This window comes from Macaca mulatta, chromosome 7 (assembly GCF_049350105.2).
Source record: "Macaca mulatta isolate MMU2019108-1 chromosome 7, T2T-MMU8v2.0, whole genome shotgun sequence".
Taxonomy (NCBI): domain Eukaryota; kingdom Metazoa; phylum Chordata; class Mammalia; order Primates; family Cercopithecidae; genus Macaca; species Macaca mulatta.
The window spans coordinates 91,358,543-91,380,504 of NC_133412.1; the positions used below are offsets into that span (position 1 = coordinate 91,358,543).

General features: G+C 42.9%; 1 protein-coding gene across 9 annotated transcripts in view; it reads left to right on the plus strand.

Annotated features, from left to right (window-relative positions):
* LRRK1 (leucine rich repeat kinase 1) overlaps window positions 1-21,962 on the plus strand; it is a 153,371-nt gene that overhangs the window by 71,783 nt on the left and 59,626 nt on the right. The window lies entirely within an intron of this gene.

Here is a 21,962-nt window from a genome sequence, read left to right on the forward strand (position 1 = left end):
GCACAGTCCTAAAAGTGGACTGCTTTGGAAACACTGCCCACAAACATTCTGGTGATTCACACTTTCACCAACAATATATGGGATTCTCTGTCTCCACACCTCAGCCAGCATTAGGCATCCTGGAGCCTATTAATTTTCATCAGTGTGATAGGCAAAAATAATATCACCTTATTTTAATTTCCATGTTATAGTATTAATCTGCATTCCCTTTATGTGAACTGCCTGTTAATGTTGGTTGATTATTTTTTCTAAAGGATTGTTTGTCTTTTTTTCTTTCTCACTTTGGAGGGTTTTTTTTTTTTTTTTTTTTTTTTGAACATTAGAGATTTTTAAGACTTTGTTTATCATAAATGTTGCCAATATTTTTCCCAATCCATTATTTTTCTTTTTTTGTTATCTTTTGTGATAGCAAAGATAAAATAATACATAATTCAATATGTTCATCTTTTCCTTTCTGGTATGTGGTTATGCAAGAAGGCCACTTTCTCTCTAATTTTATTTCAGTATTCTCCTGGAGTTCCTTGTAATGTTTTCATTCATTTAGTTTTTACATTTTAAGCTTTAACCTTTCTGGTATTTATTTGTGTGTATTGTATGAGGGAAGTGGCAGAGGGTGGAGGTGGCTAACTTTTATCTCTTCCAGATAACCAGTTACTCTAGCACAATTTTTAAAATAAAGTTTTCTTTTTCCTGTGAATTGAAATGTCACCACTGGCATTTTCCCCAGTACCTATATCTGTATACATTTTGGGATTCTCAGTACTGGTTCACTGGCCTATTAATCTGTTTCTGGCAAATGTCATATTGTTTTGATTATAGGCACTGCATTTAAGTCTTACAATCTGTTAATGCAAGTTTTCTGTTCATTTGTTTTTTCCAAAGATATCTTGACTGGACTATTATCAGACATTTGTTTTTCTATTTTGCTCATTTCCCATAGTGACTCTATTTTGTAGCTTTTATGTTCTTTAGTGAGATTTTTTTCCTTTCTTCCTAAAAGTCCTGGACCTGTCTTGTCTATTTGTGACTTTTTTATTGTTTTTGCTACCATATTAATGAACTATCTATATATTTATATAAATCTTTTCCATTTCTATTCCAACCTGATATTACTGGTATGGAGAAAAGTTGTTTTGTTTATTTCTATTTTATCCAATTCCTTTTCCATATTCTCTTGTTCACTCTAATGTAGTTTTTAACTAGAATTCCTTAATACTTTTGGATATATGATCACATATTCTGCAATTTCAAAACAAGTTTATCTCTTCTAATATTTATACAACTTATTATTCCATGTCTTATTGTGTATCTTTAGCAATTTCAAAAGTTGAATAATCGTGATTCTAGCAGTTATATCTATCTTATTCCTGATTTTAAAGGTCTTGGTGTCACCAGTTTATGAGCATTTGCTCTAGACAGTTAGCAAATAGGTTCTTGTTATATTTAGGTAGTTTCCATGTATTCATTTTTGCTTTGAGTTTTTATTAGGAAACATTGCTGAATTTTTCAAATCCCTTTTTGCAGCAATTAGTGTATTCATATAGCTTTTCTACTTTAATTTATTAATTGAATAAATGATTATGATAGATGTTGACTCAACCTTGAACTCCTACTATAAATGCTAATTGTCTTTTTTTAACTGCTGGATTTGATCTGTTGATATTTTATTTACAGTTTCTGCATCTGTGTTTACAGGTGAATTGATCTATAATTTTCTATTTTTAATGTTTTTATGTGGTTTTATATAAGACAATGCTAGCTTTACAAAATAACCTGGGGAACTTCCCATCTTATTATTGTCTGGAGAAGTCTCATAGGAATTATTTATTGTTAATGGTTAATTAGATAAAGTAGATCTTTATTTTCTGATTGCTTTTGAAGTCATTTGTCAATTCACACTGTCTGCTTTCCCTTATGTGCAAATCAGGAAATTATATTTTGGTAGAAAATTATCCATTTCCTTTAGGTTTTTTAATTTGCCATCATAATGTTGCATTGACATTTTTCTTATTCTTTTCTTCTATATCTATACTTATATTACTCTTTTTATTTATGCTGTTGAACAATTTTACTTTTTCTCTTTCAAACTTAATCAAATCAGCCAGAGATTTATGTTAAAACACAAGGAACTGTCAAGGAACATGATAGATATTTTTAATTACTTGCTTTATTTGTTATTTCATTAATTTTCACTTCTGTCTGTATTAAAACCTTCTTCATATGGTTGTTTTGGGGTTTTTTGTTTTTGTTTATTTTTGTTTTTGTTCTTTGAGATGGAGTTTCACTCTTGTCACCCAGGCTGGCGTGCAATGGATGGTCTCAGCTCACTGTAACCTCCGTCTCCCAGGTCCAAGCAATTCCCCTGCCCCATACCTGGCTTCTGGCTTTATGACTCATCGATACCTATTTTGGTTATATCAAATGGCCACCTTAATCCTGTTGATGTCTCTATCCTTGAAATTGAGTTTGTTTTCTCTTCACGTGGCCACTTTGCCCTCTTTTTCTTTGTGTCAACCTTGCATAAGTTTTCCCAGATATTTATGTTCAGGTTTTTGTCTGTCTCTTTACCGTAGGTATATTTCTTGTAAACAGCATTTGGGTTTTAATCTCATCTGAGTGTGTTGCTTTTGAAAGAGGAATCCACCCACTTCATATCTGTGTAGAACCTGTCCTATTAGTATATATTTTTCCATCTCTTTAATTTATTACTATTACCTTTTTGTCCTTCCCTTATTCCTGCTGGTTTCCTAGTTTCTAAAGAATACTGATATTGTACTTTCTGTATATTTCTACCTTTCATTCCTTGGTAGGTTTTCTCAGTTATAAAACAGGGTTAACAATAGTCCTCACCATGGAGGGCAGCTGTGCACTTAGCACAGGCCCTGGCATATAATAAGTGCTCAATAAATATTAGTTATATTGCTCTTAGCCTCACATCACCAAAGGAAATAATGATCATCTAACCCTTACATCTATGTAGTGCTTGTTATTTTTCCAAGCACTTTCTTATCTTATTAGGTCCTCATAAGACCTCAGTAAGAACTGCAGGGAATAGTGTCTGTTTTACAGATGAAATTATTGAGGTACAAAGACATTATGTTATTTGTCCAAGGATGAGTACTGATGCTTAGACTCCCGAACGCAGGGCTTTCCCCAGTTCTCAGCTCCTGAACTATACCGCCTAGGTTTCACATAGACTAATGATTCTCTGCACATCAGAATCCCTGGGAACTTTTAAAAATCTGGATGCTCAGACCACATCCTACACTGATTAAATCTGAATCTGTGGGGTGACACCTGGCATGAGGAGTTTTAAAAATTCTCCAGATGATTCCAATGTGCACCCAAAGTCAAGAGCCAGTGACTCTGATTTTCTTGGTGTAAGGGTAAAAGCAGAAACGGCTGTTGTCTTCTACCTGTGATCTTTTCTGTGAGGTAACTCTTCTTACACATGCCAAGGTTGGCATAGAGCATGGAGGATGTGATTACTGCATTTTGTGAATGAAAAGACAAGGGAAAGGCAATGTTGCTTTTCCTCTCATTGGCTCTGTTGCGTGGAATCAGAAGAGGAAATGAAATTTCAGCACAACCTGAGTCACAAGGACCCCTTGAGCTTCCCCAAAGCAGATGGTATTTTTAGCATTCAAGTGCATTTCAAAAGCAAGTACTTTGGAGTGGGTGTACCTGGCTGCCCCATCATCTCCAACCTGCAACAGCACATTCCTTCTGTGCTGCTGGCAGAAGAGAGGAGAGAGGGGTCCAGGCAGAGGGTTCCAGCAGTCAGGAAGGATGACTCAGGAGCCAGAGGTAAGTGCTCCTACCTTCCTAGGTATCCAGTGGGATTAAACTGAGAGTTTGGGTTGGTTCAGAATATTACACAAGGGTAGGCATTAAAAGGGTGCTTCACTGGCATGATACATGGCCTGAAAACTCCTTTGGCACTGCTGGCACTTGTGGCTGTGACCTTGTTGAAGTAACAGTTCCGTCAGGGCACACGTGATGGAGGTTGTTGCTCCAGCCCTGGTACAACAAGCAGTCATGGGCCACACGATGATGTCTTAGGGAGATCATGCATGTGCCGTCGTGTTTTTTGTGTGGTTGAGCTCTGCTTAACCCACCAGCTGGTCAGTATTTTTTAATGTAATTTGCTACCTGCGTGGAAGCCACAGCCGGTTCAGGTACAGCAGCCCCTCTGCATGTTTCTGGGTCAAGCATAGCCCGAATCAACCTCTGCCAGCAAAGGGAGAAAGTGCACAGAAACCCACATTTGTTTTCCATTGGCGGTGGCTGGCTGCGTGGGTTTTGTTGGTGTTTGGTTGAAGAAGGTTCCAGAGGCCACACTGTATGGTCTGGACTGCTGGAACACACTCTTTAAGGAACAAAAGTGAAGTAAAGTCAGATCTGGCCACGCTGTTTGCCTGGCTGGGCAGTGCTCCTTTTAAAGCTGCTGAAGTTTTTCCTGAACGTCTAATAAGATGGCCTGAGTTCGTGGTGAACATCGTGTCAATATTTAGCTGTGTTGCCATAAGAAATAGCTTAATGCTTTGATGTTGTCACACCCAGAAAGGAAAAAGAAAACTCAGAAATGCCAGGAAAAGCCTAATCAGATCCCAGAATAACCACGATGTTCGTTCCTGTTCAGCAGTTAGAGAGCCAGGCTGAGGGCTCACTGGGGCTGTTTTAAATGTGGGAAGTAGACCAGACCTGAAATTAACTTTCAAACAACGCAACGGGGAAATTATTAATTTCCTTTTAAAAGTCTCTAATGATTTCAAATCTGGCAGCTAACCTAAAGAGAGAGGGACATTTATTATTACTTTTTGGATCAGTTCCGCCTTATGTAGCTTACAAGTTCCTGGTGCCCCACCCTTCATGTCTGCGTGTCAGTGCCTGAGCGCAAGCAGCCCAGCTGTACATCCTCAGAGTTAAGGCAGGCGCTTTACTGGGGCCATGCAAGCTGCTGATGGAGGCAGCGGAGCTACAGCTGCGTGCTCATGAGAGTGCCTGATGGCCGGGGGCTGGTGGCCTTTCCTGAAGCCTCTGGGGAACATCCCTGTCTTAAGTAGGACCTCACATTTGGTGCAGAGGGTGTTATTTCAGAGTTTTGTGCATTGCAGAGCACTTCCGCACACATCACCACTTCCCTGGTGCCACATACCCTCTTCTCAGCAGGCGGTGCTGCTATAGGACCAGATGTGGGCACTGGCATTCCCAGAATTCAGCCTGGCCCAGCAAGGCCCCCATGGTAAGAGCCAGTGCTGGGGCATGGACCCTGACTCCTCTTGGCCTGGCCTTTTCAACAATTGCTTGTGTGAACAGAAGAGGGTGCCCTTTCCCTACCCTCTGAGAATCATGAAAGCAAACCCTGGACTGTTCCCAGCATCCTTCCACCAGTTCCACTTTTCTTGTGCCCTGGTGAGCAGTTCAGTCCATTGTCCCACACATGCCCATTTTCTCTAGGTTCCAAATACTGAAGCTTCCCCTGTCCTCTTCCTCGTCCATATGCTTTCCCTGTGGAACAGGAGACAAATGTAATGCTATCCATGTGTATGTTAGTGCTTCGTAGAACTCGAAAATGGGTAGCCAGGGGTCACATGGCAGAATAGTGAATGGGAACAGCACATGGCTTTTCAGTCCGGTGTTCATGCTGTCCTGCTGGATTTTAAGACATCCTACAAAGCAGCCAGCATATCAATCACTTGTATTTAGATAACAACAGAGAAAAATGATTAAGCTAGACAGGCAGAAACAGAAAAACTATTATTTGAACTTAAGTGACAAACTAGAGGACGTAATGAGAAAAGAATAAGAAAGAGAATAAGAGTAAGAAACATTATCCAAGGCTGTGAGAACTGTTGGATATCAGTACAGAGATTTAGGTTCATTACGATGCAAATGGATTCTAGACAAGTTAACGTTAAGCTTTGAAAACTCATCAGAATATGCATATCTATAGATATGATTATTAATATAATATCTATAGATCTTATATCTATAGATACATATATATTTAAAAGCATGTTTATCCCAGTTTTAAGAGGGAAATGATTGCCTTTCAATTTCTAAACATATATGAAGATATATGATCAGAAATAACATGAACATTAAAGCAAAATTATTTATACTAAAACATAATTTTAAAAAGAAAAGACATGGAAAATAGTTCGGAAAAAATAACTGACAAACAGTTAAATCCAAAGCAGATCACTGATGCAATTCCATGTCAGTTGATGATTGAATTTAATTTAGCCAAAGTTTATAGATCACCTGCTAGATGCTTGGGACTCAGCAGTGATGGCTAGACTCTTGCCCTGGCTTTCACATTGCTCACAGATTCCACTAAGTAAAAATTTGAGAAAAATGAACAGTTAATTTACATGTAAGAAAACACTGGCAGTAAATCGTGGCATGGAAACATATACAACATTACTGGCAATTACAGAAATTCAAATTAAAACAACTTGCAAGTACTGTCACACACCTATTAAACTAGCAAAAATAAATATACACACTGAGTAAGACATTTGGCAGAGCAGTAGAGCAACGGACACACCAATGTCTTGCTGCTGTCACTGTGAATTGGTTCCATATGTGTGGAAAGTAATTGGCATCATGTGGCAAAAGCTATAAACCTCTTTTCTCCCAGTGAACTGTTCTGAATTCAGTATTTCCTTTCTGAAGAATACCTCTAGGACATAATTCAAATGAAATCAATAGTGATTGCCACAAACATGGTCAAAGCACTGCTATTTGTGATAAGAAGGCATGGGGGAAAGAAACCAACATGTCTGCTAAGTGTGGTGGCTCACGCCTATAATCCTAGCACATTGGGAGGTCGAGGTGGTGGATCACCTGAGGATAGGAGTTTGAGACCAGCCTGGCCAACATGGTGAAACCCCCGTCTCTACTAAAAATACAAACATTAGCTGGGTGTGGTGGTGCATGCCTATAATCCCAGCTACTGTGGGACTGAGACAGGAGAATCACTTGAAACCAGGAGGCAGGGTTGCAGTGAGCTGAGATAGTGCCATTGCACTTCAGCCTGGATGACAGAACAAGACTCTGTCTCAAAATAGAAAGAAAGAAAGAAAGAAAGAAAGAAAGAAAGAAAGAAAGAAAGAAAGAAAGAAAGAAAGAAAGAAAGAAAGAAAGAAAGAAAGAAAGAAGAAAGAAAGAGAAAAAGAAAGAAAGGAAGCCAACATATCTGGTGGCAGGCAAAGGCTATACCATCCATGCTGTACCCACAAGCAGACCACGCCTCGTCAGGTAAAAGCGAGCCTGCCTCCTCAGCACTCAGCACACTGCTGCTCCTTGACCCAGGACACCCTGCAGATCCCCACACAATACCCTCAGGAAGGCCTTCCTTAACCCTCAGGCGTAGTCACTCGCCCCAACCCCAGCCTTCTATGTCTCAGAGCTCCCTGTCAGTTTTATTCAAAGCACTAAACAAAGTTTGGGGTTATCTGTTTGGGTGACATTCTTCTTTAATCAATTTCTCCACATGACTGGAAGCCTCCTCAAAGCAGAAACCTTGGCCAATTTTACTCACCCTGTGTTTTCCTCTCGGTGTAGGGCTTGGAACAGAATGGATAGGTGAGTAGGTAGAAAATGCATGGGTGGGTGGGTGTGTGGATGGATGGATAGATGGATAGTTGCATGGATAGATAGATGGGTCAGTGGATGGTTGCATGGATGGATAGGAGGATGGTAGATGGATGAATGGATAGATTGATGGATAGATAGATGGGTGGGTAGATGGGTGGGTTGATGGTTACATGGTTGCATGGATGGATGGATGAATGGATGGATAGATAGATGGGTGGGTAGATGGGTAGGTGGATGATTGCATGGTTGCATGGATGAACAGGTGGGTGGGTGGATAGGTGGATGGGTGAATGAATGGGTGGATGGTTGAAATTTTTGTATGCAATATCTTCCCTTCTGTTTACATAGGGCCTCATAGCTTTAAAAAAGTACTTTGCCAAAATATTGTATTTTAATCTCTTATACAGCCTGTGAGGTGGAAGTTTTGTCTTTATTTACAAGTTGAGAAAACAGGGTTATCTCAAAAGCAAGTTAAGTATCTTAGTTAACTGCAGACACCATATTTTTATTTCTTGCATTTTTTTCCCCTCTCTCAAATTGCTATTGGCAAAATTCCTAAGTTGGAACTAGTGACAGGAGATTTCTTGTAAGTTTCCTATTTTTAAAAGGAATGACTGAAATAATACAGAAAAACGTACAATGTTGCTTTTTGTTTAAAAAACCTCTGTACCTATTTTTTAAGAATTTTAGCAAAGAAAAAGTGATGCATTTTACTAAACACATCTTTTGGCATTCACTTGCTTAAAAGAGGAGCTCTGTTTCCCTTTCTCTGACAGAGTGTGCTGTGCTTCTCCCTAAATTACTGCGGTGCTGTTGTCTTTGTGTAGACCCTACCTGGCCAGAGAACTTAAATCTCTGAGTTTAGTTGTAGCTGATTAAATATTTTGTTGCAGTTTTGTATCCATGTACCTACATGTAATTGGGCTGCAATTTTAACGGCCCTTGCAAAGTAACTGGTTTTGACTCATAAAATGAAACGAGTCCTGTATTAAGGAACCACTTACATAACATAGGGACTATTTGTTATTTGAAATATTTAAGTGGGAAAAAATTGTATTGAATTAGGAGCCTTTGGGAGTTGATTCTTTATATTCCTTGTTTGTTTCATACAATGTTCGCTTTTTCTCGGATTGTGTCACTGATAATTTTTATTTGGGTAAGTAAATCTTACATTTCTACTTCCAGATTGTTTGCCTAGAGTCTGGACTTGTAGCCACAGATTGTTACAATGACTGTTTAATACAGATTGTTACATGTTGATTGTTTAATACAGAATGTTACATGTTGACTGTTTAATATATGATCAGAAGTATATATTGTAAGCTATTTTTGTGCTTAGGTTTCTCACTTATCTGGTTTCTATGGTAATATTTCCTTTCTTTGTTTAAACATATTGGCAGCTAACCACTAATTCTGATATTTACAATATTTTTAATAGACATGCTATTGTCAAAACTGACTTCATTGTTTTCTCTCATTTAGTCTTTTATTTAAGTGGGTAAGCCCCTCTTAGATTAGAAGGAAACTGTCCCCCCATTTTCTTGTCTCTCCTTTCACTACTCCCTGTGGTAGTTATTCTCAAGTCCTTTCTGAAATTTTCCATTTACACCATAGAGTCCTCACAGGCTTTCCCCAAATTTAATGGCTGATTTTTCTGTCATTGTCATTTCCTTTTAAAATTACATTTCTAATCTATTTATCTCAACAGGAATGCTTTTGGCTTTCTAAGAGTCTGATCCTTGCCTTTCCTTTTGTAATCTGTGTGATTGTGACCATAATCTGTGTCAATGGAATGTCCAGACCTCCCCTCTCTTCCCTTCAGATAGGAATTACCATCTGAATTCCTAGACCTGCTGAAACAAAGCACCCAAAACCGGGTGCTTAACACAACAGAAATTTATTCTCTCACACTCCTGGAGGCCAGCAGTTCATGGTCAAGGTGTTGAAAGGGTCAGCTTCTCCTGGAAGCTCTGAGGCAGGGTCTTTCCCTGCCCCTTTCAGCTGCTGGGGACTACTGGTGGTGCCTGACGCTCCTCGGCTTGGGGCCACATCTCTCCAGTCATCTGCTAACTTCTCCCTGTGTCTTCACATCGTCTTCCCATTGTCTGCCTCTATGTTCAAATTTCTCCTTTTTCATAAGAACACCAGTCATATTGGATGATAGCCCCCACAATAACCTCATTTTGGCTAGATGACCTCTGTTTTTGATTAAAGTCACATTCCGTGGTACAGGACTTTAGGACTTCAGTGTATCTTTTTGGAGGGATACACTGCAACCCATCACACCATCCTTGCCGCCTTCACTTCATTGCCCTTGGCCTGGATCCACCTGCCACGGGCCACCTTAGACACCAGGTAGACGGACAGTCAAGGTACAGTGTCCTTCTCATCCTCCCATTTTAAATGCCTCCTTTCTCCTTAAGAGCTTGTCTCCACCAGAGTGCAGGGACTTGAGAAGTAGGTGTTTAGAAAACCCACAATGAGTATTTCTCCTGGGAGCAGAGATGAGGCACAGTTTGTTTTGGTTCTGTTTTGGCCTTTACATGCACAAGGACGCTGGGACAGAGCTGCTGTCTCCAGTGTTGCCGATTCTCTGTCACTGAATCCCTGTCACTGAGGGCCCCTTCTGATGGTCTGGATTCCCAGAGGACATTTGTAGCCTTGAAATTTACCTTCAGCTTGTGGGCATCAGTCCACAGACCCTCTCTGCAGCCATCATCTCTTCTCTACTGTAATCATTGGCGTCATGCAGATAACCTGGGATGAGCCTTCAGATGTCATTTCTGGGCCTGCTGCTCTGAGCATCTTTGTTTTCAGAGCTTCTTTTGGCATGTTCTCCAGGCCTTTGAGTGAGTCTCTTCATTTCCGATTAGGCTCATTGATTTTGCAGCTCCTTTCGTTGTTCAGTTGTTCTTGTTGTTACTTCTGCGTATCAGAATGTGGCTCTTGTCTTACTGGCTGGTTCAACAAGAAGGCACCATCCCAGGAATCTTTGCTTCACTGCAGAAAGAAAGACTTGGGGTTTGTATGGGCCAAGAATTGACAAGTTCAAGAACTTTCTGTGTATTTCCCCCCATTGTAATATGTGTGTCTTCATTGAATAGATACCTATTACTTGCCTTTTATTGTGGCGTGCCCTTTTGTCACTGAGCCATAGTCTGTGCTCTGAAAGGATCTACAGTTTCTAGGGGGGAAGATTCTTACTCATGAGCCAAAAGCAAAATACTGACCAACTGACAGGAACAAGGAGCTGGAGACATGAGAAGAGCTATGGATTCTGCTTTGTGGGTTCAGTGAGACCTAGTAAGTAGCTAACATTACAACTTCAGTCTGGCAAAGCTGCTCTTGACCCCACAGAATCATACAGGGGCACACCTGTGTACATACGTCACCGGGAGCAGGAGTCCTTTTTTGAGTCTGCACTGGGCTGGGGTGCCAGCCACATCTGCTGAGGCTCAAACCAGGCTAAAAGCTTTGTAGATGCCAACTCTTCACTAAACAATTTTTTTCTTCAACTCATAGGTTTGCACTGATATAAAAACATAAGAGATGTCATTGTGGGGCAGTGCTTCATTCACTGTGGCAATTTTATGGCTAACATCTCCAGGAAGCATCATGTAAAGGTGTCTAGTACCCTCCTGAATGGCAGCTTCCATCACCGGATGAGGAGGCCCTTCTTACACATCAGTCTAGAATGAACCAGTTGCCCTTAAATACACCTAATCCTTCTTGAAAGCCACCCAAGTCACTGCCACTGCCATGAAGAACAAGTTTCTGAAATCATAGGACTGCGCCTTCTGGAGAAAGTGGTACTTCCTTTTACTTGGACTGAGATTTAAAGGGCTCATGCTTGAAAAACCAACATGAACACATCCTCCCTCTCTCTGTGATAGAGTGGGTGGAGCTTAACCACGGCTGTGTTGAATTGTTGGCTTCTCCTTAACCAGCTGTCATTGATTTTGTAGTTTAGCCTTCATGGATAGGATTATATAATTGCTGGCTTTGCTGTCTCGGAATCTTGTTTATTGTGATTCTGCCCGGACTAAACACAAATAAATAATGAGGACTAATGAGGGCTCCAGGGCTGGAAGAGCTAGGTTTTAATGTCAAGTGTATGAACATCTTTTTATTTATTTATTTTTTATTTTGAGATGGAATCTGGCTCTGTCACCCAGATTGGAGTGCAGTGGTGCAATCTCAGCTCACTGCAACTTCCACCTCCCGGGTTCAAGTGATTCTTCTGCCTCAGCCGCGCAAGCAGCTGGGACTACAGGTGTGCACCACCACACCCAGTTAATTTTTCATATTTTTAGTAGAGACAGGGCTTCACCATGTTGTCCAGGCTGGTCTTGAACTCCTGACCTCAAGTGATCTGCCTGCCTCGGCCTCCCAAAGTGCTAGGATTACAGGCATGAGCCACCGCGCCCAGCCCTGGACATTTTTTCTAACTGTGCATTTTTTCTCATTTCTCTCTGCCACTTTGTGGACACCTGGGCACCCTGTAATGTCTGTGCTTAAAAAAGAAAATAACTTTTGTAAATCAGTTTTCAGACTAGCCCCACACCAGATTTTTCAATGTCCATCCAGCCCAGAAACCATTTCCAAGCATGTCTATTTTCCAAGTGTCAACATTTTTGCAGACTTCTGCTTTTTACCACTTCCCTCCCAGCTTGAGTTTATCAGATGTCCTGCAGAAACACAGTGGGTATATGCCTAGAAAGAGCTCCGGGAACTGGTGACATATGCTTTCTCCTCTTTCTCATGTTGAGGGGAATCAGTGGTACACACAGCCACTTATTTCTTATTGATGATTTTCTTCTGATAAAGCAATACCGCCAGAGGAAGCACAGGAGGTTTCCCTACAAGTGTTCTTTCTTGGCTGGGTGGTCAGCATCACGTGCTGTTTGACACCATGAAGGTCAGGAAACCTTTGAGTTAGGGCAGCCAGATGGGCACACATACACAACCACAAAGACATGCACACCGCCCCACACACATGTAGACACGCCCCTTCCCTCTGAATCATAAGCTACTTGAGTGTCAGTGCTGTCTGCAGCCTCTGCATCTTCATATCCACCCCAGTGCCTGGCAGAATGGTTTACACACAGCAATACTCAAGAAAGTGTTGCTGAACGTACGGACACAAGTTCAAGACAGCATCCCTGTTATAGCATAGTAACATGTGCACTTGTTCAGGGGAGGATGGGGATCCCTGACCTGGGGCTTGCAGCAGGAATGGGATTTGGATGAGAGGGAGGGGACTGTGAATTCCAGGAGAGAGTAAATGGAGTAGGGCGCAGAGGTGGAAAGGGTTGTGTTTCTCCTTCATCATGCTCACAGCACACGGTGTGAACAGAGACCAGCCTCATCTGCAGAATCTCAGCCGCTTTACTGACCTCACACTACTACCACTGCTTTTTACCACTTCCTTCCTGGCTTGAGTTTATTGGATATCAGTCCTGCAGAAACGCGTGGGCATAAGCCTAGAAAGAGCTTTGGGAACAGGCAACATCTGCTTTCTCCAAGAGGAGAAAGGAGGTCCACTCTAAGAGGTGTATGCAAAGACCTTCTGTATTAGTCTGTTTTTACACTGCTGATAAAGACATACTTGAGACTGGGCAATTTATAAAGAAAAAGAGGTTTAATGGACTCACAGTTCCACATGACTGGGGAGGCCTCACAATCATGGCAGAAGGTGAAAGGCACATCTTACATGTCAGCAAGCAAGAGAGAGAATGAGAGCCAAGGGAAAGGAGCTTCTGCTTATAAAACCATCAGATCCCCTGAGACTTGTTCACTATCACGAGAACAGTATGGGGGAAACCGCCCCATGATTTAATTATCTTCCACCAGGTGCCCCCCACAACACGTAGGAATTATGGGAGCTACCCATAATTCTCTATCTCATTCAAGATGACATTTGGGTGGGGACACAACCAAACCATATCACCCTCTTAGCTCCAGGCCCAGCCCCCCTTGTACTTCCCACGTTGACCTCCCATCTTGGCCCCTTTGGTCACCACGATAACTCACATTCCAATAAGGAGGCAGGGGAGGTCTGCAGCCCCAGAGCACCCCAGCAGCCCCTTGAGCACATGGGCCAGTCAGTTACCAACAGCAAGGCTACACCCTTGTAGCCCCCAAAGCCTTCCTACAAATGTCAATGTTGGGCCTACTTTGTGAGCCCTGCAGTTTATTTATGAACATGCAGTTTCTGCACTTCAATTGGTAACTTTTCCTTGGCCTTGAATTCCCCTGCTCTGGGAGTGTGCCCCCTCCCCTAATTTCTTTTATCTAGAATAAATTAACCCCACAAATCATTGCCCGCAGGAAGGCAAAGGGCATCACTATAAATCAGAGGCTGCTCTGGGTGGGCAGGGAGAAGCTATGAAAGGCAGGAAGACATAAAGTTGAAAAAGTGGGTTGGAGCCAACTGGGGGGCTGTGAGGCTGCAAAGGAAGGACTTTGGATGTTCTGCTAAAGGCTGAGTGGGCTAGGGAAAGCTGAAAGGTCTTGAGCAGACTGATATTTCAGGATGATTGATCTGGTAAGAAGTGCACAGAGTGGATTGCTTGCAAGTCTTGGTGACTTGAATTTCTTCAGCTCACAAACACTGATTTAGTTTCTGCTGCATAGTGGGTATGAGGTTGAGCTGCAGAGGCAGCCAGGCAGGGCTCTGTACTGTGGAGTGTACAGTCCGGGTTCTGGTTGGCCATGCTGTCTGCCGCAGCAAAAGAAATGTGGGCTGAGTCAGTGCCACACAGATCAGTGGGGAGGTTAACACATGGGATCTCAAGCTGGACAGAGCCTAAGGAAGTGCTCACCTCCACTGCGACTTGCTCAGAGTTCACATGGAGTTAGTTAAGCAGCCTGAGGCCGAGCCGCTGCTCCTTCTGCAGTTCAGGGCTCCAGCCCCAGCTCAGGGGATGTGGAAGAGGTGTTGAGAGGGAGGCTGCCATTGTAAGGACAGCCACACCTAAGCCCTTCCCCAAGGGATTTGTACTGTAATTGGGTCATGTTATAGTAATACTTTGATTATTTCCTGTTGTTTTGTTTATTTTATGATGGTCCTCAGATTTTAATTTAAAGATTTTCAATAGACACTTAAGATGTGTTGTCAAAACCAAAACCATAACCAGCCTCCTCTGCATCTTGCCTTTGGCTGCCATTTCATTTTGGGTACAAACCATTCAATATTGAATGACCATAACGGCCATGCAGAGTGAGTGGAGAGGGTTGGATTGCAATCTTAATACCTTTATTCCATGTTCAGCTGTCTGGCCCTTGCCCCTGAGACCTGGGTATGTCTCTGTGAATCCAGGAAGGAGAAGCATACAGGCCCTGTGGAACCTTTTTTGACTTGGCATTGCAAAGTCCACATGGTGACCTTCCTGTCAGCCTGTTGCTTGGTTGACAGTCATGCTTATCCAAAGACTCCTCATGGAAGGCCACTGTACTTTGCAAGATGACCACCAGAAAATATATTGGGGCCAGAATTGACCTAGGCATCATCTAATCCAAGCCACTTATTTAATAGATTAAAACCAATGATAATGGAATGAAGAGTGATACAATCGTGAATTGTGGATTATGGAAAGATTAGGAAAAAAACCCACTTTCCTGTGTTGAATTGGAGGCGTCGGAATGCACTCATGTTAAATACAGAGCTGTGTCCCATCAATGGGCTGAGAAGCAGTGACAGTCCAGCAGTGATGAACACACCTCACACCCAGATCTTGGTTTCTAAATACCAATTTTTGCTAAAGGGAATCAAGGTCTGGGCTTAGAAAGTACAAGAGGAGACTGGAAGATCTTATTTTGCCAGGAAGCAAGGAGGTACCCCAAAACTGATAACTATATGTCACAGGAACACAAGGGGCATTCTCTCACCCAAAATGGAGTTCCCCAGACAAATTGGGGATGACTTGGGCATCAAAAAATAATGATACTTGGGAAAAAAAGAATCCATGTGTCCATAGTGATACTTAAAGAGGTGAGGAGGCAATGCTTTTCTGTACAGAAGAATGCCAGGTAATACATGTAGAAGGAAAGGTAGCTTTAGCAAAACTTCCTCTTTGCAACCACCATTGTACTAATTGATTCAGGCCAGGATCAGCAAGGGATGCTAAACCCACTGAGCAAAAGGATGTAGAAACACAGAATAGTCACATAATCTCAGAATATCACCCCACAGATTGTTTACTAATCACAAAGGGTGTAATGTTAACCTTTACAAAGGAGGGACTGACAGACACCACCTTAACCAAGAGACCAAACAGGGCACCACCTGTAGCAGGAATACCTGACATCAGGTGCTCCGGGTGGGATTCGGTGGGAACCACTCAACTGGACTCTAAGGTTGTTGCCCAAAATAGCTAACTTTAATCTAAACTTTGGGAAAAAATTGAGTAAATTCAGATTATGTGATATTCTATAAGACAGGCAGTGAAACACACCAGCATCTGCCCCCTGATGAAGAGGCTAAAAGTTCCAGGACTTAATGCCAGTCAGATGGATGATTCCTTCTAGTCAAATTGTTTTAGTTTTGTTTTGTTTTGATTTATTATTTTAATGCACATTAAAATTTAAGTTTCTATATTTGGAAAATTCTTTAAAAAAAAAGGCATTAAAAGGTGTGGAGACTCTTTTAGATAAAAGAAAAGTAAAGTAACATGACAATGTAACGCAGTGTGGGATTGCAATGTCATGCAATTGTGATGGGATCCCGGATCAGGACACAAAATAGTTATAAACCACATTTCTGGGATAGTTGAGAATATTTGAACATGGGCTGTGAACTTAATATCGTATTGATATTACACTTATTGAAAATGATAATTATATGGCTGTCATGTATAAATATTATTATTATTCAGGAATACATGCTGAAGTATTTACGGGTGAAGCAGCACGATAATCATTTACTGGCAAATGATTCATCAAAATATAAAAAGTGTGTGTATTTGTGTGGAGAGAGAGAAGCAAAAGCCAATGTGACAGCGTTTTAACAATCAGTGAGTCGAGGTGGAGAGTGCACTGTGACCTAGTGCAACTTTTCTGAAGTTTAAAATTTTTTCAAAATAAAAAAATGTAGGGAGTAAAACAGTAACAATGAAACAGGCCCAGGGCAAGTGAGTGACTTGTCTAAAAAAATCAACTCAGAATCTACTCTCCTGACCTTAGATCCAGTGCTGCCCGTCTGTTTTCATCTATGTGAACAGAGAGAGAGAGAGAGAGTGACAGAGAGAGAGAGCGCGCGACAGAGAGAGAGAGCGCGCGCAACAGAGAGAGAGAAAGAGAGAGAGAGAGAAAGAAAGAGAGAGAGAGAAAGAGAGAGAGAGAGAGAGGAGAGAGAGAGAGAGAGCGCAAGCGCGACAGAGTCCCTCATTCTCCTGGTTCAAAGACGGGAGCTTTGAGAGGGTGTAGACCCACTCTTTCCAAACTCCTGGAGGTGGCGAAGGGGGATCTAAAGACAGGCGCTCATCGCCATCTAGTGGCCAAATAAGGATGCCTGTCAACTGCTGCCAATTTTTGAGAGGAATTTATCCCACATTGTTGGGACCTTTCCCGCAGCCTCTGCTTGTTACATTTTCCTATTTGCGAAGCAGTAATTTTTGTTTATATTTCTGCTCCTCTAATTTTCCAATACGGATTTCCAGTTGCTTCGAAGAAACAGACCCAAAAGCAGATTTCCTCTCCCCAGAAACCTGACTGAGCCCAATATTCTTCGATAATCAAGAAGAAAGAGAAAAGTCCCGCTCCGATATATTTCACCAGGTCCCTTTGACCATCTCATGCCAGCAAACCGCTGGCCCTTCTGACTCCCTCTTGTGGAAATAAAGGAAGACCAATGAGAAATGAGAGGAGCAAAGGCAATTTATCTAGCAGGACTTCAACAGCAAGGGCGTCAGCCACCATCACTTGCATGTGGCAGAGACCCACAGGCTGGCAGAGGAGTGGGAGCTTTCTAGTGGGACAAAGGGAAGGCCTCGGGTGCGTCCTGCCTGGAGGCTGTTGGCGTGGGGAAGCTGGGGGGCTCGCTGCAGGCTGGGCATCCTATGGGATTAGTAGGGGAGCAAAGTTGGCTCTCTCGGGTTAGTCCTAAATGGAAAGTGAGGACAAAAATTAGAGAATCTGTCAGTTATTAACCAAGTCCTGGCCATTTTAGACTGACTTTTATGAAAATGATGATTTAGCTTCCTGAGTTGTTACTAGAATAAGAAGTGGCTCATGCCTGTAATTGCAGCACTTTGGGAGGCCAAGGTGGGTGGATTGCCTGAGGTCAGGAGTTTGAGACCAGCCTGAGTTTGACCAACATGGTGAAACACTGTCTCTACTAAAAATACAAAAATTAGCCGTGAGTGGTGGTGCACGCCGGTAGTCCCAGCTACTGAGGAGGCTGAGGCAGGAGAATTGCTTGAACCTGGGAAGCAGAGGTTGCAGTGAGCCGAGATTTCACCACTGCACTCCAGTCAGGGCAACAGAACAAGACTCCATCTCAAAAAAAAAAAAAAAAAGGAAGCAGCAGCAGCAGCAGCTGGCTTCTTGCACCTCTGTCTTACAGGAGACTGGCTTCCTGGGCTATTTACTATCAATAAAGAGGTTGGTTTCCCAGGCATATCACTGTAGGTTGTGGGTCAGAGTTCTGTTTTTTATATATTGTGTGGCCATCGTCTGTTTGTATATCAGGCTCACTCTGGAAGCAGCCCGTCCACCAAGCACCCTGGCGCGGTGCAGGCAGCTGCAGGCGGCAGCTGCTCCTCTAATCACAGGAAAGGGAGCCTTTGTTGGAACCGAACTGTCGATTCCCTCCTGGGCAGGGGTCGCCGCGAAGGATCACCGACACGAGATTCACAGCAGAGAGTTATTTATTACTAGCGCGCTAGGGTCCCAAGCTCTAAGTTGGCCCTGGGACCCCGACTGCTTGTTACAGGCTGTTTATATAGGCAAACACAAGTTCAAACACAGCTTAGGGCGCGAAATTCAAACAAAGCTTTAGGCGCGTGGTAATTGGGTCTGTCTATGGCCTGAGCAAGGTGTCTTGTTCTAATTGGTTAGAGCAGGACCTTATGAGGTTTTTTTCCTGGAGTTGTTGATTCCGGGAACTTCGAGGCAGGGTGGGACCCCCGGAATTGGCAGGGTGGGACCCCATGAAGTTGTTTCCCGGAATTGGTAGGGTGGGACCCTATCAGGGTGGGACCCTATCGAGGCAGGGTGGGACCCTATCCAGAGCCACCTGGTGTTAATTTTTTTAAGTTCTTTTTTTATGAGGCCTAGTTTCTAAGTTTTATGCGGCCTAGTTTCATTCCCTCCTCTTTTTGTGTCAGAGGCTCAATCTTGAGCCTCTTCTTCAGTCCTGAGGGTCTGGTATTGTTGGGTCAGAACCATAGCATGTACTATGTTTAATCTATTTTTAATAAGGGTGAGTAAGCGGTTGAGTATGCATGGCCCGAAAGTCAGGATGAGCGTGAGCAGGATGAGGGGTCCTAAGATGGTGGAGATTAGGGTGCTAAGCCAAGGGGATTGGTTGTACCAATTTTTAAATTAACTTTGTTGAGATTTTCTCTCTTTTTTTCTCTTGTCTAATCTTTTTCTTAGTTTTGCCATAGAATCTTTAACTATTCCTGAATGATCTGCATAAAAACAACATTGCTCTTTCAGGGCTGCACAGAGCCCGCCCTCTTTCAGAAAGACAATTTCTAGTCCTTGTCGGTTTTGTAATACAACTTCAGACAGAGAAGTCAAGGACTCTTCAAGTTTTGTGATAGATTGTTCTATGGCTCTAAGGTCTTCATCTATGGCTACTCTAAGTTGTTGCAGATGATGGTTACCATGCACTAGGGCTGCTGTCCCGGTCTCAACTCTAGCCGCTACCTTAATTCCTAACATGTCGGCGAGGGTGAGGGAGATTAAGGGCGGGGAGGTGCTTTGAGGAGCTTTTAGTTGGGGCTTCTCCGATATGGAAACCGGGGGCTTCCTAGCTTCTAATAAAACCTGGTTTGGCCTTACTGCAACAGGGGCAGTGTCTGGATTGACTAATAGTCTGATTTGGAGGGGAATTTTAGGCGGGTTGTGCTGGTATAAATAGAGACCTTATATTAACCTTGTTGTTATCTATCTGTTATCAGATTTTGCCGCATCTTCAAACTTGATGCGAACCAGGTTGCAATTTTCCGAATATCGGGTTGTGGTACAGGGCTGGACAAAGGACATGGTTATATACCAAGGTTTTGTGGCCTATTTTTACTTTCCATTATTAGTAGTCACACAGGACCAGCTTTTGCAATACAAGTGAGTCAGATTTTCACAAGTTTTTCTTATTTGTCCTGTCCTGAATCCGGGACAGGCATAAAACCTGTTCCGGCTGATGGACACCTTTCTAGCCTGTCCTTTCCATTCTTGTCCATCCTGAGGAGTCCTTAATAGGACTCCTGTGGGACCAGTAAACCGGGGGCCTGTGTTTTTTATCTTTCCTGCTATTTTTTTTTTTTTAGGTTGAAATAGAGGTCTGGAAACCAAGTCTTTATAGGAGCATTCTCGGAGGTCTTATTTAAGACCTCTTGATTATTAAAATTAATTATCTGTCAGGTCAGGCTAAATGGCCGGTGGGGGTTAGCGTCAAAAACTACACTAGAGACAGCGCAGGGATGAAGGGCAAACAATAAGCAAGGAGTTAGATACGAGAGAGTCTTATCTTGAGCGGGTCCGCGGAGCGTCGGAGTTTCCATGTCTTAAGTGGTGTTGGTCCGGACGTCTCTGGAGCAGCCTTGGCGTGGGATGCGTGGATTTAAGTGGAGATTCCATCAACCTTTATGGCTGTGGGAGTGGTCAGGAGAACAATGTAGGGTCCTTTCCACCGAGGCTCTAGTCCTTGAGTGCGGTGCCGTCTAACGTAGACAGAGTCTCCCACCTGGAAGGGGTGACTGGTCTGTGGATGTCCTGGTTGGTACAGTTCTGCCAAGGGGGCCCAGATTTGGGCCTGTACTGCTTGGAGTCCTTTTAGCCGAGCCTGTAGGTCAGTTTTAGGATCGGAGGGGGAGAAGGAGTTAAGCAAGGTTGACAAAGGGGGAGGTCCTCCGTAGAGGAGTTCATATGGAGTGAGCCTAAAACGGTTAGGCGTATTTTGGGCCCTTAACAGAGCTAAGGATAGGAGGCATCTCCAATCTTTTAAACCAGTCTCTAAGGTCAATTTAGTAAGGGTCTCTTTTATTGTTCTATTCATTCTTTCTACCTGTCCTGAGCTCTGGGGTCTATAGGCACAATGTAATTTCCAATTAATCCCCAATATCCTGGCGAGCCCCTGACTTACCTGAGAAACGGAGGCCGGCCCGTTATCTGACCTAATTACCTTGGGAAGTCTGAATCTAGGAAAGATTTCTTCCAGAATTTTCTTGGCTACTATGTGTGCTGTTTCTTGCCGGGTGGGGTAGGCTTCTACCCATCCTGAAAAGATATCTATAAACACTAGTAAGTACTTATATCCAGCATAGTGAGGTTTTACTTCAGTGAAGTCTATTTCCCAATAGACTCCTGGGCGATTACCACAAGTTCGTTTCCTTTCTGGCACTCAGGTAGCCCCAGCGTTTACCTGCTGACAGACCTTACAGGCAGATGTCGCTTGTTCTACGAGGGTACTTGCCTTTGGGATTAGAAAGTCAGTTTTTTCAATCAGTAATTTTAGCTTTTCGACTACTCAAGTGTGTCCAGGCATGCATCTGCTCGATCATTGCCAGGGCCTCCTTTTGGGGAAGGACTATTTTTCCTCCTTTTTCTCAGTTTTTGTGTCTTTGTTCTCTATAGCCCCTATGGCTTTTGCTTCTTCCTGGTCTCCCGGGGTTTAAGTATGTTTAATAGTTATGTGGCTGGTTTCGTCAGGTTCTGTGGCTAGGGTTAGTACTTCCGCCATGGCGGCTTGCCTGGCCACTTGGTCGGCCTGTCTGTTTCTTACTGCGACTGGATCTTGTCCTTTTTGATGCCCGGGGCAGTGAATTATAGCCACTTCTTGAGGAAGAAAAAGGGCTTTTAATAAGGCAATTATTTCAACTTTGTTCTTGATTTCCTTTCCTTCTGAGGTTAGGAGACCTCTTCTTTCATAGATACTTCCATGAGTATGAGCCGTTGCAAAGGCATACCGGCTATCAGTATAAATGTTAGCTTTCTTTCCCTTGGACAGCTCTAGGGCCTTGGTTAGTGCTATTAACTCAGCTTTCTGTGCAGACGTGCCAGGAGGTAGTGATTGTGCTTAAATGGTGTTGTGGCCATCTACTACCGCCGCTCCCGCCCTCCGGGTACCTGAGTCAAGGTAACTGCTGCCGTCTGTGTACCAGGTGTGATCCGCGTCTGGGAGTTCTTGGTCT